Genomic DNA, 17,557 nt, shown 5'->3' on the forward strand with positions numbered 1-17,557 from the left:
CACATGCACAGAGTCAGTGTGGTGAGGTTGACAAGAAGGAGCTTAGTCTGAGAAACTCAGAGGGGCTTCCTGGAGGAGGGAATGCCTGATATGAATGAATAGAAAAAGGAGACAAAAGGGGGGGATTATATGTAGGGTGAGAGGGCTCTTGAAGCAGAGGAGACATACAGATAAGCAAAGGCATGAAGGTAAGAGATACCATGGATTTTGAAGGGACTGTGAGCCTAGAGTGAAGAGTATGAGGGGGTGGAGGGTAGTAAGGCTGGGAAGATGGCAGAGACTGTATCCCAAAGGGCCTCATCTGGTAGTTTGGATTTATCTGTAGATGATGGGGAGTAACATTCTCACCCCTGCATACTTTTTTCTTTATTATTATTATCATTATTTATACATTCAATCACTATACATCATTTAGATTGTAGAGACTTTACCCAGCATGATATACATCTCAGTCTAGTTGAGAATACTATACACATCTCATCAACAGGTAATAAACCATATCTGTGTCCCATAAATATCTTACCTCTCCATTTTTTCCCCTGAATTTCCTTTCCTGTGCTCTTGCCCTCCCACACTCTCCTTCCACTTTGTGTCAAATGTCCATAACAATTTTTAATGCTTTTATGTCCTCCAGTCTTTCAGTCTCTACCATAGAGTGTGGACAGTCAGTATATGTTAAGTGGAGACATACAATGTCTCTCTTTCATAGCCCAACTTGCTTCACTCAGCAACAAATCTTCCATATTTGTTCACTTTCTATCAAATTCCAGGGCCTTGTCTTTTTAAGGCTGAATAATATTCCATGGAGTATATGTGCCACTTTTTCAATCTATTCATCTGTTTGTAAACATTTGGGTTGGTTCCATGTCATAGCAATTGTGAATAATGTTGCAATAAATATAGTTTTGTAAGTTCTTTTCTGACTGAGCATTCTCCTGTCCTTTGGGTAGATACCCAGGAGTGGAATTGCTGGATCATATGGTAGTTCTATTTGAAGTTCTTTGAGGACCCTCCATATTGTTCTCCACAGTGGCTGGATCAATTTCCATTCCCACCAACAATGTAGAAGTGTTTCCTTTCCCCAGACCCCTATCTAACACTTATCACTTTTTGTTTTTTTAATCTTCACCATTCTGACTGGGGTTAGGTGGTATCTCATTGTGGTTTTGATCTGTATCTCACTTATGATGAAGTATGTTGAGCATTTTTTCATATGCTTCTTGACTGTTCATATGTCTTCCTTAGAGAGTTGTTTGTTCAGCTCATTTTCCCATCTTTTAACTGGGTTAATCATTTTCTTCTGGCTAAGCCATTTGAGTTCTCTGTGTATTCTGGTTATCAGTCCTTTATCTGAGGCACAGTTAATAAAAATTTCTCCCATTCTGAGGGTTGTTGATGTACGCAAATTATGGTGTCCTTTGCTGTGCAGAAACTTCCTAATCTGGTGTAATCCCACCTGTCTATTTTGGGGATTATTGCCTGAGTCTTGGGGGTCTTGCTTAAGAAGTCTTTTCCTACCCCACTGTCTCCCAGAATTTCCCCAGTATTTTCTACCAGTAATTGTATGGTTTGCGGTCTTAGGTCCTGCATGATTTTTTTTTAGGATTTTTTATAATTTAATTTTTAAAAATTTATTATTCTTATTTACTTTTTAAAAAGAATTATTTTATTTAACTTTATCTATCTATCTGCCTATTTATTTATTTATTTTAATTTGACTAGAGAGGGACAGAGACAGAGAAAGTGAGAAAGTAAGCCACCAGGTTCGAGACTCAAACTGTGGTTGGTCATGTGGGAGTCCAGCGCCCTTGACCACCACGCCACCTGCTGGCCCCCAAAATCTATTATTATTTTCAAATTTGTTCTGGAGGTGGGTAGTGAGAAGGTATGCTGTCAGTCCAGGACTCGAACCACAGTCGGCCATGTGGTACTCCGTTCTCCCTGCCAGTTCCTCACCCTTGCATGGTATAAGGGGCTCTCTAGAAGGTCTGGGGAGGGTGGGATTAATGGGGACAAGACTTGGGAGAAGAAGAACTCTTAGAGTCTACAAACACTGATGGTAGAACTTGGGTAATTGCTTAAGGATTAGAGAAGCCATCCAGAAATACTTGGGAGGTAAGGCCACAGAGCTGGGTGGTTGGCTGGTCCTGTGCATATGTAAGGAGAGGCATAAAGTAGAAGATGGTGCTATTGACAGACAGGCAACATGGGAAGGCAGGTTCACTGGGGAAGATGATGGGCTCAGTTGGGGGTATACTGAGTTTGAAGTTTCTGAGAGGCACGTGGTGGCCAGCTGGCTCCTTGACATATGGGTTGTAGCATGCAATGAAAAGATCTGGGATGGGTGTTGGGATATGAGACATTAGGAGCCATGTTCCATGTTAGAAATAGGTGATAGGGCTGGTCCTGGGGCCTGGCGGGTAAGGGAGCCATAGCCCACGTGGCTGACTACACAATTCAAATCCAAGACTTGGTGGAACACACTGGATGCATAAGAATGCATGCCCAAAGTCCCAACTGGATGGAGAGGTAGGGGAGAAGGGATTACGCCCATGGAGGGATTCTTTCTTCCTCCCTGGTCACTCTCTCTCTGGCAAGCACACCTACCCTCTGGCAAATTAAAAAAAAAAAAGAAAGAAATAGGTGATAGTCCAAAGTGTGCAGCAGATAAAATCATATGGAAACAAGCACATGGGACAACATTGTCTCCAGTTCACAGATGAAGACACAGGTGCAGAGAGACAGGGCAGCTTGCTCACATCTGCACAGCTAGTACCTCCTTCTGGTTCTGGCGGTCCTCCTCAGAGCACACAGCCACCATAGCCTTCGTAACTATAGTGCTCACCTCCTTACCAAGCTCTGAGCTCGGAGTATCCTCTTGCTTCAAGGTGAGTAGGTTCAGGCCATGTCATGACAGTGGGCCTGTGCGTAGATGGTCATTATGGGAGCCCTTTGCTATAGAAGACTGTACCTCACTAGTTAGTTAATGCCTGGATTCTACCATTTACATTTCATCCCTTTTTTTAAAAGGGAGATTTTCTTTTAAATTTTTAATTAAATTTAAAAATAAAATATTTGGTTAAAAGTAAAGATTGTGTACCTATGATTTGATCCGATACACAAACAGAAAGACACATCGTGTAGTCATTATCACACTCAAATTAACCCCTGTCACCACCCATGCTGCACATTAGATTGCTCACGGTGGGCCCTTAGGACTAAAGTTTGCTTTTTCTTTTTCCATAGGGTGCATGCACTCATTGGAGAAAGACTGAAAAAGGCAGTCAGAGGGAAAGTGTGAATTCACCCTCCTTAGGGGATGGCCATGCTACAATCCCTTCTCTTCCATTCTCCTCTTCAGCACTCACACACACACATGCCTGGTGTGATATTTTTCAAGCTGCCAGGTTTGGGACTTGAACCATGCTTGACCATGTGAGAGTACAGTGCTTTTAACCCCCATTCCACCTGCTGGTCCCAAATTTGCACTCTGATGAACATCTCCTCCCCACTCCCAAGTCCCTGGTAAATGCTGTTCTACTCTCTGTTCCCATGAGTTCAGCTTTTTTAGACCCAAAGATCATACGCTGTTTGTCTTTCTGCCTGGCTAATTTCACTCCAGGTTGAGTTTCTCTAGAATTTATTTCTTTAGTTGAAGGTTCTTGTTTTGTGGGGGTGGGCAGGTGGGCGGAAGGCAAATATCCTTGAAATGTGTTTGCCACATGTTATCATTTTCGCTTACTTGTGAATGAATCCGATTAGGTTAGCAGTTTCCCACAACAGAGGGGAGGGAGATTCTGGGAACTTGTGCAGCTCCTAGGTGGCAGTGCAGGGGCTAGAACTCACACCTTTTAAATTCCAGTGACTTTCCTCCTTTGTATGATGTGCCAAGGACAGGGCTTGACTGGGTGAGTGAGTGCAAGCTTGTGTACTTCTGGGTGCTTGGGGCTAAGAGGAGACGAAGGAGATCCTTGAGCAGGAGCACCCCACAAAAAGGGTGGGGTCCCAGGGTAAGTGGCCTGTGCCATCTCACCGCACAGCACATAGAGCCTGCACTCCCCCCTCTCCCCCTGGTGGGTTATTATCAGAATGAACACCCCAGCCTAATACCTCCAGGTCATATTCAGGAAATGACCCAGGCTGTCATCAACTAGTTAGTATAATTCAGAAGCAGCCTAAAAAAGAGGGAAAGAAACGCTGAGTAAGGGTGAGAGGTCGCCTTCTGGCCGGTCTTCCTGAGGCTGAGCTGCTGTCCAGGTCCACCTTGAGACAGCCCTATAGCCAGTGCTCTGGGGCTAAGGATCCTGGTGTGTGCAGGCCCTGACCTGCCCACCATGGTCAGCGTGTCTGGCTCTGCATCGTGGTTGCTGCAATTCCGTGCACTTTGCACAAAGGCATGAAGATGTGTATGGATCCTAGAGCTGCAGTTGCTATAGCAACATCTGCCTTTATTATCACCTAAATCCATTCACTGTATAAATATAGTAACTACTTGACTTCCCCACCCCCAGTCCACTTGGTAGGATTTTTAAAAAATTGTGACAATCCGAAAAAAAAATATACACCCAATGAACTGAAGTATTGTGGGTGCGTGTGTAGAGGGGGCTTCCACAGGAGGGGAGAGAAGGAAGATTTTGTAGGTTAGGAGATATTCACAGGTTCTGAGGTCTTGCAACGGATTCAGAGAGAATTCCCAGGAGGAATGGGCCACATTGCCACATGGAAAGTTGAATGACGAGAAATGAAGTAGGAGAGGCAGAAGAGGGGAGTGATGGTTTGTGATGGAAAGATGAGTTTGTACTCAGACAGACCTGGGTGCAGACCTCGGCATCACCTGAGTAACAGGCAATGCCCCGAGCCTCAGTCTCCTCATCTGTAAAATGGGAAGACTACACACCACAACCTGCCTCAGGCACTGGGGTCTCCTTGTACGAGGGCCTGGGACCCCATCACTCATGGTGGGCCCCAAGGTCTCTTCATCAGCAAAGGCGTATTTCTTATGTCCCAGTTCAGGGCTCTGCAGGGGCAGGTGGAAAGGGGCAGGCCCAGCAGGGTTGCTGAGGGTGATCACCATACCAGTCTGGACAGAGAAAGCAGGGCAGAGTGAGGCAGGATGGGGCAGGGCAAAGTAAGGAGTCAGAAACAGGAGACTCCCGCCAATAGGTATTCTGCAGGCTGTTTGTCCTTTTGAAGACCCAGTTCCCATCTGTGGAGCTGTTAACTAGGATTGGATGGGGAAGAAACCAGGCAGAAACTCAGTGTCCATCACCCGTTTATGGAGAGGCTGCTGTAAGCCAGGCACTGTGCTAGGAACCGGGAGGTGAGATGGACAGAGGAAGGACGGGAACTTTCTTCTCATGCCCGCCTGAGCCCACACTTCCTTGCTTCCTGAGATGGTCTGAAACCCAAATACCAAAAGCAAACGCTTCCATAGCACTTGCTACTTGCCAGGCACTGTTTACCCACAATGATACATTTATTCCTTGCGATCACAGTGCTGACTAGTAGTGTCCCTCTTTGCAAATGAGTAAACTGAGGCACACAGGGTGACATGCACAGAAACAGAATGGTGCAATAAGATACTGGCTCCAAGGGTGAGTGTCCCTCTGAGAGCTTCTTTCCCTGCAATTCTTAGGAGAGAAAAGGCACGAGGCCCTTGGCTGTGCCTGGCAGCACGTAGTAAGTCCTCAGTGAACACTGGCTGTTGTCATCTCTGGTCAGGTGCCTGGGGTTCAACCTTTTCCTCTTTTTGGGAATGCTTTTCTGTCCCAAAGTCTTGCCTGAGAGAACCTCTTCCTTTGTGACTACAAGTTTCTAGAAACAAATGAATCCTGTTTTGAGGAAAGCAAATGGGGATAAGCAAGGAGCCAAACAGCAGAATGAGGCTCTGTAGCTAAGATCATCTGCGATGAGACATCAGTTAAAGTAAGATAGGCCTGGTTCGAATCCTGCCTCAGGCACTTCTACCTGTGTCCTCAGGCAAGTCACTTAAACCTTCTGACTGCCCTCACAGTGCTGATAATTAAAGGGCAGCCATGGGAGGCCCTTCGCAGGAGCATGGTATGTGGAAAGTGCTTGGTAAACGCAGTCACCATGGTGAGGACAGTGATGCTAGTGGGGTGGAGGGGTGGTGACAATGAAGGTGATGACTGGAACTCTTTCTTGCTCTCTCTGCTCTGTGTCAGGCTTCTGGAGACAGGAGCGAAAGGCAGCCAGCTCCTTGTGCAGAATGTGAGAAGTCCTGGAGCAAGAGCGTCTGTTACCTGGAACCTGTATTCCAAAGTGACAGTCCCCATTGAGCAGAGTCCTGGGCTGGGAGACAGAGGTAGCAGGACACCACGTCTGTGCGGAGTGGGCACTCCCACGGGGCCCTTCACACATATGGGCAGGGGCTGTGGCTCTTTCCTCCCTTCGCCCCACTCTGGAGGGCTGAAGTGATCTAGTCACAGGAGAGAATGGAGGGCTTGGGGTGTTAGTACTACAATGGCCCCCTGTCCTGGGTTTCCCAGGACTTTCCAGGAAGATCCACATCTTGGGAACCCCCTTAGTCCTGGGGAAAGTGAGATGGTTGGTCACTGTGGGAAATGCCTTTCTGCCCCTCCACCACAATCTCTGTGACGCCACGCTGCTCATCTTGAGGGAGTGCAAGTGTCATAAGGGGAATACAGATCAGACTGTTAGTGCCCGATAGTTGAGAGCATGGTACTTTGTCCCCAGATAAAAACCCAAATATGATGATAACTGCGTATAAGACTGCAAACTCCTTAATAAGGAAATGGCTTCTGTGTTTCCCCAGGCTCCCTCGTTCTTCAGTCATCTCCATGACTGCTACCTAGCTTGTCTTTTTCTCTCAAACAAGCCACCAATCCCTTTCTTAGGCTGAGCAGGGTTGGCTTGCTGAGCTCTGCACGGGGAGAGGGAGGGATCCTGGGCATGTGCTCCAGGACGCTACCTCCCCCCAACCCCCCAAGCTGGGAGACAATTCTGAGATGACAGCAAGTTGGAGGGACACTGACCTGGATCCCAGTTGGCTGGACACTGGCTGGTCACAGGGTTCCGAAGGGGGATTGTTTGCTACGCCAGTAAGGATCCGCCACGGACCTCCAGGGCCCAGCCCATTTCTCCTGCAAACCCTAGCCTTGTCCTCCTTCTAGATATCACGGGGTCATCTCCCTCAAATGAGGAGAACAAAAGCTTCTATTTAAGCCTCTCCACTCACCCATGGAGCTAACCTGCTATCCTTATGCCTTCTCCCACCTCCCTTCACTCATGTGCTCCATTCAAATTGTGATCAAGGCCTGATGTGTCCTCACGACTGATTCTGGACTATTCTGATGACAGACAGCTGCACAGTAAACCACCCCCAAACTTACTATGCTCACAGACCCTGTGAATCAGTAAGTCCACAGGCCACAGTGGGGAGGGCTGGTTTTGGGCTCAGGGTTTCTGGGGCCTCCACTGGAACGATGTGAACAACTGGGAGTGACTTGAAAGGTGGGGTCTAGAATCTTCTGGTGGCTTCTTCACACGCATGCCTGGTGCCATGATGAGGATGGCTGGGAGGTGGAGCTCAGCAGGGTTTTAGGTCACACCCATCCATACCCACACACACATGACCTCTCCCTGGGTTGGGCCCAGTGTGGTGTGTGGTTGTTAGAGCTCCGAGCACAAGTGTTCCAGCAAACAGGACCAAGGCTGCCTGACCCTTACGACCTAGGCCCCGAGACACTCTAGTGAAGGAATCATAAGTCCACTCACTCTCAGGGAAAGGGTTACCCTTTATGGGTTGTAATACCTGCTAAAAATCTTTCTGATTTTATCCCTTGTGCCTTCTGTAAGAAAGATTGTCTAGCCCCCAGCAGATGGTGAAATGGTTAAGTTGCCGGACCCAGACCCAGTGATTTAAAACTCATGCCAGGCATGTGTGTGTGCATACCCAAAATCCCAAGAGGAGAATGGAGGAGGAGGGATAGCAGTATGACCATCATTCCTTCCGGGGAGTTGATTTCCCACTTTCTGTCTCTCTACCCAGTGTGTGCATGTGCCCTATAGCAAAAATCTTTCTGAAAATAAAATCACTCATGTGCTCCATTCAAATTGTGATCAAGGCCTGATGTGTCCTCACGACTGATTCTGGACTATTCTGATGACAGACAGCTGCACAGTAAACCACCCCCAAACTTACTATGCTCACAGACCCTGTGAATCAGTAAGTCCACAGGCCACAGTGGGGAGGGCTGGTTTTGGGCTCAGGGTTTCTGGGGCCTCCACTGGAACGATGTGAACAACTGGGAGTGACTTGAAAGGTGGGGTCTAGAATCTTCTGGTGGCTTCTTCACACGCATGCCTGGTGCCATGATGAGGATGGCTGGGAGGTGGAGCTCAGCAGGGTTTTAGGTCACACCCATCCATACCCACACACACATGACCTCTCCCTGGGTTGGGCCCAGTGTGGTGTGTGGTTGTTAGAGCTCCGAGCACAAGTGTTCCAGCAAACAGGACCAAGGCTGCCTGACCCTTACGACCTAGGCCCCGAGACACTCTAGTGAAGGAATCATAAGTCCACTCACTCTCAGGGAAAGGGTTACCCTTTATGGGTTGTAATACCTGCTAAAAATCTTTCTGATTTTATCCCTTGTGCCTTCTGTAAGAAAGATTGTCTAGCCCCCAGCAGATGGTGAAATGGTTAAGTTGCCGGACCCAGACCCAGTGATTTAAAACTCATGCCAGGCATGTGTGTGTGCATACCCAAAATCCCAAGAGGAGAATGGAGGAGGAGGGATAGCAGTATGACCATCATTCCTTCCGGGGAGTTGATTTCCCACTTTCTGTCTCTCTACCCAGTGTGTGCATGTGCCCTATAGCAAAAATCTTTCTGAAAATAAAACAAACAAACAAACAAACAAAACAAAAAAATGCTGTCTAGGGCCAGCCTAGTAATGCATGGCCTGCTCAAGTGATCTTGGGCCCACATAGAAGATTGTGTGTTTAGCTCCCCGTTTGACCTGTACATGCTAGCGTGCTAGGTGTGTGCCCATCATCCTCGCTGGCTGGGAAGACTGGGGCTGGGGTTGGGAAGAGTGTGGCAAGAGACCCTGTTAAGGATGGTTCTCCTCCCCTCCCCTCCAGCTCTCTCTCTCTCTCTCTGCTATTTGTCTCTCACTTTCATGAGAGAAATAAATAAATAATGATGAAAGAAATACTGTCTAGACTCTAGATTCAGAGGAAGCTTTTCCAGAGAAAAAGTCCTAAAGTGTTATTCAATAACATTTTCAATAATTGTAGCATAATTTTCAGAGCTCAATTTGAATATTTGCCCCAGATCAGTTAAATCAAAATCCAAAGATTTTGAAGGCAGGGCTGAGCCATGGCATTTTTGAAAAGCACCTCAGGTAATTTCATGAAGGACCTAACTTTTAGGGTGCTTATTCCATTGACTGGAGGAAATCCATAGAGCATGCTGATTTAGGTTCTGCATTCCTACTTACGATTTAAAAAATTAATCTAACCTTTCGACAAAAAAAAACTACATTACAACCTCGTGGTATGATGTATGAAGAATAAAATATAAGGTCAAAGGGAAGAATGATCAACCGAAATCCAGCCTCCATGGAGTCTTGGAGGTGGCCATGTCTAGGAGCTCTTCATGGAACCCACGTGTGAAGTGAATGGTGGTCCTCGGGGGAGTTGAAATGGCAAGATAAGCACCTTGAGTATCTTTAGGATAACGCTCTCCTTCCATCACATAATAAAGGAAGATGACCTTGAAAATAAAAGGTAGAGGAAGGGTGGGGAGAAGGGAGAGCCTGACACCTGAACTATACGTAAAGGTACCAGAGTTTGTTTATTTGATCCTTCCTCCTTAGACGTTTGGTTTATTCCAGGGTCCCTCTCTTTTCATACACTGTGGTCAAAGAAATTTATAGAATGTAAGTTCTTATCTGCCTCTTGAATTATTTCCTTAGGATGTATCCCTGGCGTGGAATTACTCTATCAAAGGATATGGGTATTTTTAAGGATCTTGATATATATTACTCCTAAAAAAATGGTGTCCATTTATAATTCCATGAGCAGTGTATAAAAGTGCTCATTTCCCCCATGTCTGTCAATAGTGGGCATTATAACTTAAAACTCTTCTTGGTGCCCTGCTTATTTTTTGTTCGATTACTCCTTTCTGACTCATTCTTACAGATTTCTTTTCTTTAAATATTTATTAACTTTATTATTATTTTTTTAATTTGACTGGAGAAAGACACACACACACACAGAGAGAGAGAGAGAGAGAGAGAGAGAGAGAGAGAGAGAGAGAGAGAGAGAGAGAGAGAGAGAGAGAGAGAGAGAGAGAGAGAGAGAGAGAGAGAGAGAGAGAGAGAGAGAGAGAAGGAGAGAAAGTGAGAAGACAAGCCAGGGTCCAAGAGTCGAACCATGTCAGCCATGTGGGAATCCAACACCTCAACCACCATGCCACCTACCAGCTCCCATTCTTAGAAATTTCCAACAAAGTAAATCACTCATATTGTCTCCATAGTATATTTTCTTGGTAAAATGACAAATATCTCTGTTTTCAAAATGTGAACTTTTTTCTTTTATTCTTTCTCCCCAGTTAGAAAGAAGTAACTTTGGAGTTGCCAATAAAGAACAAGAAGCCCCTTTTCAATAAGAGGCTTCAAATAGCAGATGGCTATGGATTTCCTCCCCAGCCTCTCCCTAGCAATAGACTTCCATTTGTCAGTGCACGCATCTCGAAAACATACTGCTGGAAAGCTTGTCTCCCAGTCTGAATGTGCCTCCTAAAACAAAATTTAAACAAGGGTTCTTTTTTTGAAGAAAAGTTTCATTATATTCAATATTTATCCCATGGTGGGGGGTGGGAGGAGATACAGTAATAGAGTCTTCATGCTGTGATCTACCCTCAGCCTCAGCCAGTCAAGATCATGGGCACATGTGTGTCTAGTGTGTACAGGAGACCTCAGGATGTGATCCTGGGACCTTCCCATGTGTCCTTAGCTTTACAGGGCATTGCATTTGCACTGAGCCACTGCAGTTAGTCTCTTTTATTTTTCCCTCCAGTTTTCTTTATATATGTGTGTGTGTGTGTGTATATATATATATGAATTATTTTATATAATAAGTTAATTAATTTATTTTAATTTGACCAGAGAGGGTAGAATTAGAGAGAGAGAGAGAAAGTGAGAAAGCAAGATGTCAGGTCCTGGACTTGAACTGCAATCGGCCATGTGGGAGTCCAGTGCCCTTAACCACCACGCCACCTGCCAGCCCCTGGAGAAATATTTTAATGCCTACTAAGCGTCTCATGTGGTATTATTGTCAAGTACAAGTGATTCTTATTATTCCCAGACTCTGCATTTATGAATTCACCGGGTTACTTAAACTTGTTTGTAACCCCCAAATAAATCCTCATGGTGCTTTCATGGTCATCGATAGACCTGCTCAGAATGGTGGACTTTGGGGTCATCTGATGCCCACATTTCCAGTTAAGGTCACGTAGGCAACACTGCTTTATTGCTCATACTCAAAATGAATGTCCTTTTGGTGGCATATTTAGGGCCATCCTCTTTTGCATTTTTGTGTTTAAAAATTGTTTTTGGTGATTTCGCCATTTGAAAGAACCCCTGAGAAGAGTGCCGGTGTGGTGTCTAGAGTTTCTAAACGCAAGACAATTTTGATGTGCCTTGCGGAGAACATGCAAGTGTTAGATAAGCTTTGTTCAGGCGTGCGTTACAGTGCTGTTGGCTGTGTGGTCAGTGAATCAACAACATATTAAATTAGTTGTGTGTTTCCTTAAACAGAAACTCACATTTAACAAGGTCATCCATCTATTGATTGGTTGGTAGAAATGTTGTGACCCAAAGGTTAAAGGAAGTCAACCTTGTGATTTCCCCTAGGAGCAGTGGTTGGGTATTTCCTACTTCAGTGTTCCAGAAACTTTATACACTGTAGCTACTGGGAAGAATGAGAGCAGACAGGATCAGAGGGTGACAGCCTACCCCAGGAGAGGAGAGGAGCACACATAAACCAAGCAGAGAACAACCTAAATGGTAAAAGTTATGCAAATAACTAAGAATAGGAAAGTCAGGGCAAGCTAGAGGGAGGTTTTGTGCAAGGAGCGTCATAAGCCTGGGGTCTGCAGAATAATGAGGGCTATGTAGGCCCTGGAAGCTAGGAGTAGGAGCAGTGAATTCTCCTGTTTGGGGCAGACAGGTCGCAAGGAAATTTGTTTTAATCTGAGAGTTATTTTGAATCTGGAACATAAGAAATAAAGCTGAAAAAATGTAGGGATCCCTTTTGGAGGATTCTGACTGCAAGTCTGAGAGGGTCTGAGTTTTTTTATACCAGTAGACTTTTTTTTTTTTAAACCAACCTAATTGAGTTATTAATTGCATAGGAAAAAATTCACCCATATTAAGTGTACAGTTTGATGAACTTTGGCAAGTGTGTATGAGTGGTCTTCAAGTGGTCATAGAAAGTGTGTATTATGAAAAAATTATGCATGGATTTCAAATTTTTTGGCACCAAAATAAACTGATATTTAGTTCTGTTTTTTCCATGAGGTTTTTGAAGTCCCCTTTCACACCTAGGTAAAACCCACCATGATTAAGATATAAAACATTTCTATGATGCCATTGTGCTTCTTCAAATTCCTTTACACTCAGTACCTCTACCGTCATGATCCTAACAAAAAAAAAAAGTGTAAGTTTTCCTCTTACAGAATTTTATATAAATGGAATCGAATAGTAGGTATTCTTATGAGACTGGCTTCTTTTGCTCAACATAGCATTTTTGAGATTTTTCTGTTTTGTAAGTAGTATATAGGTTTTAAATACATTGTTAAATAATAGTCTTTTAAAAAAAGAATTAATTATTTATTATTATTTTAATTTACTATAGGGCACATGCACTCACCAGAGACAGAAAGAGTAAGAGGAAAAGTGAGAAAGCAAGCCACCAGGTCCGGGACTTGAACAGTGATCATCCACGTGGGGGTCTAGTGCCTTAACCACCATGCCACCTCCTGGCTCAGACACACTGAAATTTCTTTATCCATTCACTTCTTGGACATTTAGGTTGTTTCCAGCTTTTGAGCTATTTTAAGTAAAATGGTATGACCATTTGTGGAAATATGTTTTCATTTTTATTAGATAAACACCTAAGGGAACTGAAAATCAAATGATAAAAGTAAGTTTAGCCTTTAAGATACTGACACATTGTTTCCAAAGTGGATAAACATTTTTTATAGCCTCAGCCATGTATGAGAATTTCATTTTCTCCATATCTTCATATCTAATATGGTTGTCTTTTAAATTTTTGCCAATCTAGTGAGCATGTAATGGTATCTCATATTTAAATAAAACATTACCTATTTGATTGACAAGTCATAATTACATACATTTATGGGGTATAATGTAATATCTTGCTATATGTATACAATGTGGCAGGATTGGATCAATATGATAAACATATCTATCACCTTGGTTACCTTTCACTTTTTTCTTATGGAAATATTTATTTAATTTTGTTTATTATTATTTTTAAATTTGCTATAGGGCATGTGTACTCACCAGAGAGAGAGAGAGGAGAGACAGAGAAAGAGAGAGGGAAAGTAAGCCAGAAACCTACCAGGTCTGGGACACAAACTACAGTCGGCCATGTTGGAGTCCAGCACCTTAACTAGCATGCCATCTGCTGGCCCTGTTTACCTATCACTTTTTATGTAGAGACATTTAAAATGTATTCTCCTGGTTATTTTGAAATATATAATACATTATTATTGATTATAGTCACCCTTCTGTGGACTAGTTCTTAAAACTCTAATTCTTGTTATTATTATTCTTTTTCTTCTTCTAGCTTTGGGCTTAGTTCATTTTCCTTTTTCTCATTCCTTGAGGTGATTATTAGATTGTTTATGATTTTTTTCTCTTTTGATAGAGGCATTTTTCACCCTAAGTTTCCCTTTTAGTACTGCTTTTGTTACATTCCATAAGTTTAGGTATGTTATGTTCCCATTTTTGTTTGTCTCAAGCTATCAGCTTGCTTTTTAAATTTGTTCTGTAACTCATTGTTGTTTAGGAGAATGTTATGTTGTTTAATTTCCACATATTTATGTATTTTCCAAGATGTATCCCATTATTGATTTCTAGCTTCAAGCCATTGTGATCTGAAAAGATACTCGATATAATTTCAGTCCTCTTACATTTGTTAAGATTTGTTTTGTGGCCGAGCTCATGATTTATCCTGAAGAGTGTCCCATGAGCACTTGAGAAGATTGTGTGTCCTGCTGCTGTTGAATGGAATATTCTGTTTATGTCTGATTGTCTGATAGGTCTACTGATGGTTAGAATGTGTGCCCCCAAATTAATGGGATAACACTTGGTTGTGACATAAGGATTATGAGGTAAAAACTAAATTCAGCTATGGGATTAAAAAGCAGGATTTTTGGGGGATGATCAGGACTAAGGTCATCAGGGTGGGCCTCCTAGATTGAATTGTGGTGGGATTAAAGGAGAGGAAGTGAGAGACACAGGCGTGGACATGCACTGTGCTCTTGTTCTGTCCTACTGTGTGATGCCCTGCACTGCCTCAGACACCGCAGACAATCCCCACCAGCAAGATCCTCACCAAATGTGGCCTCTTGACCTTGACTTCCAAAACCATGAGCAAAACAAACTTCTATTCTTATAAATCACTCACTTGTAGGAATTCAGTTATTAAATAGCAGTGAATGAACTAAAATAGCCTATTTGGTCTAAAATATAATTCATGTCCACTGTTTCTTTATTACTTTTCTGCCTAGATAATCTGTCCATTGTTGGAAGTGAGGGATTGAAGTTCCCTAATATTATAGTACTGGAGCCTATCTCTCCCTTCAGATGGTTATTATTATGCTTTAATAGGTGCTCCGATGTTGGGCATATATATATTGATGACAGTTAGGCCTTCTTGTGAATGTAATGACCTTCTTTGAATCTTTTTTTAGTTTTTGGCTTAAGGTCAATTTTTCCTGATATAAGTATAGCTACCCATGCTTTCTCGATATCCTGTCTGAATACTTGCTTTCATCTCTTTATGTCCAATCTGTGTGTCTCCTTACCAGTAAAGTGAGTCTCCTGTAGGCAGCATATGGTTGGCTCTTCTTTCTTTTTATCCTCCTCCTTCTTTTTTCTTCCTTTCTCTTCATTCTTCTTTTTTTTCTTCTCCATCCCCTTCCTCTTCTTCATGTCGCTGCTCTGCCTTCTTACTACACAACTTAATTCATTTACATTCAAGGTAATTTTTGATAAGTAAGGACTAGCTACTCCCATTTGTAATTTGTTTTCTGATTGTTTTGTAGATCTCTTGTTTCTTCTTCTCTTACTGTCTTTCTGTGGTTTTCTGTGAATCCTTTCTTCTTATAGTACTATCTTTCTATGTTTTCTCTTCACATTTATTTTCATCTGTTTGTTGTTTATAGCTTCCTCTTTTTAAACATTTTTTTTTTGATTGAGTATTTCATGGTATTTTATCTTCTTCCCAGTATGGACTTAATAGCCATAACATGTGTGTGTATGTGTGTATTTGTGTGTGTGTGATAGGAGATATTTGTTCTAGGGTTTACAATACATATCTTTAACTTAATACATTGTACCTTTAAATATGCCATTGTATAAGTAATATAGAAATTAAAAAAACAATATATTAAATCATCAGGAAAGTCATGACTAATTTTTCTATGCGAAAATGTGTTCTGATTTTCCTGACAGCCCAATAATTCTGTATTTTCTTCTTCTGTCTTTTGTGTTAATGTCATACATTTTATGCCCACATGTATTATAAACTCTACAATGCATTATTGTTAGTTTTTTAAAAAAACACTCAGCTATCTTTTTTTCTTATTTTTATTTTATTTACTTATTTATTTATTTATTGGAGAGGTTTTTTTTTGCTATAGGCATGTGTGCTCGCCAGAAAGACACAGAGAGACAGAGAGACAGAAAGCAAGAAATCACCCCCCAGGGGAGATGGTCATGCTGCAATCCCTTCTCCTTCATGCACATGCACCCAGTGTGAGTTTACCGGGTCTGGGACTCGAACTACAGTTTACCACATGGGAGTCCAGCAATGTAGCCATTACACCATCTTCTGGTCCCACACTCAGCTATCTTTTAAACAGTTAAAATATGAGAAAAATAATTTTTAGGGACCAGCAGTTAGCGTAATGGCTATGTTGCTAGACTCCCACATAGTCGACCGCGGTTCGCGTCCCAGACCCGGTGGCTTAAAACTCATGCTGGGTGCATGTGCGTGTGTGCCCAAGATCCCAAGAGGAGAATGGAGGAGAAGGGATTGCGGCAGGGCCATCCCCCCTGGGGGGTGATTTCTCGCTTTCTGTCTCTCTGTCTCTCTCTGTCTGGTGAGCGCACGCGCCCTATAGCAAAAACCTCTAAAAAAAAAAAAAGAAAAATAATTTTTACATTCATTCACTTATTTACCATTTCCAATTTTTTTCATTCTTTTGAGTTGTTCCAAGTTCCCATCTGACGTTACTTTTCTTCTTCCTGAATAGGTTTACATTTCTTGCAATTAAAGTGCTCTGGCAATAATTACTTTTGATCTTTGTCAGAAAAATATTTTATTCTGACTTCATTTTTTGTTTCAGTTTTCTATTTTCACTGTGTTTAAGATTCTAGGTTGAAAGCTCTTTTTTTCCTCCTTTCAGCACATTAAAGATGCCATTTCATTGTCCTCTGGCTTTGACTGTTTCTGGTAAGAAATATATATAAATCAAAGGGTACGATATTTCAGTTAGACAGGAGGAATAAATTCAGGAGATCTATTGTACAACATGGTGATTATAGTTAATAACAATGTATTATATACTTGAAAATTGTTAAGAGAGTAGATTTTAAATGTTCCTCACCACAAAAATTATAATTATGTGAGGGAATAGGTATGTTAATTAGCACTAGTCTTCCACAATGTGTGTGTGTGTGTATATTATATATATATAATATATATGTATATATATTATATATATATGTTGTACACCATGAATACATCATCTTTTATTTTCTAATTAAAGATTAAAATTAAAATGAAATATTATAAAATATAATAAATATTATAAAATAAATTGAGAAGAGAAAGGGAGATGTCATTCCATTGTTCTCTAGATTGCATTGTTTATGATAATAAGTCTGTATAAATCTTTTTTTTTTTTTTGGAGAGGTTTTTGCTATAGGGCGTGTGCACTCACCAGACAGACAGAGAGAGACATAGAGACAGAAAGTGAGAAATCACCCCCTAGGGGGGATGGTCACACCGCAATCCCTTCTCCATTCTCCTCTCGGGATCTTGGGCACGCATGCACACGTGCCTGGCGTGAGTTTTAAGCCACTGGGTCTGGGACACGAACCGCGGTCGACTACGTGGGAGTCCAGCGACATAGCCGTTATGCTAACTGCTGGTTCCCATAAGTCTGTATAAATCTTACCTTTGTTTCTTTGTACAGTATGTCTTTTTTCTCTCCCCCCCCCCTTTTTTAAGATATTCTCCTTTCCTT

This window comes from Tupaia chinensis, unplaced genomic scaffold (assembly GCF_000334495.1).
Source record: "Tupaia chinensis unplaced genomic scaffold, TupChi_1.0 Scaffold000074_1, whole genome shotgun sequence".
Taxonomy (NCBI): Eukaryota; Metazoa; Chordata; class Mammalia; order Scandentia; family Tupaiidae; genus Tupaia; species Tupaia belangeri.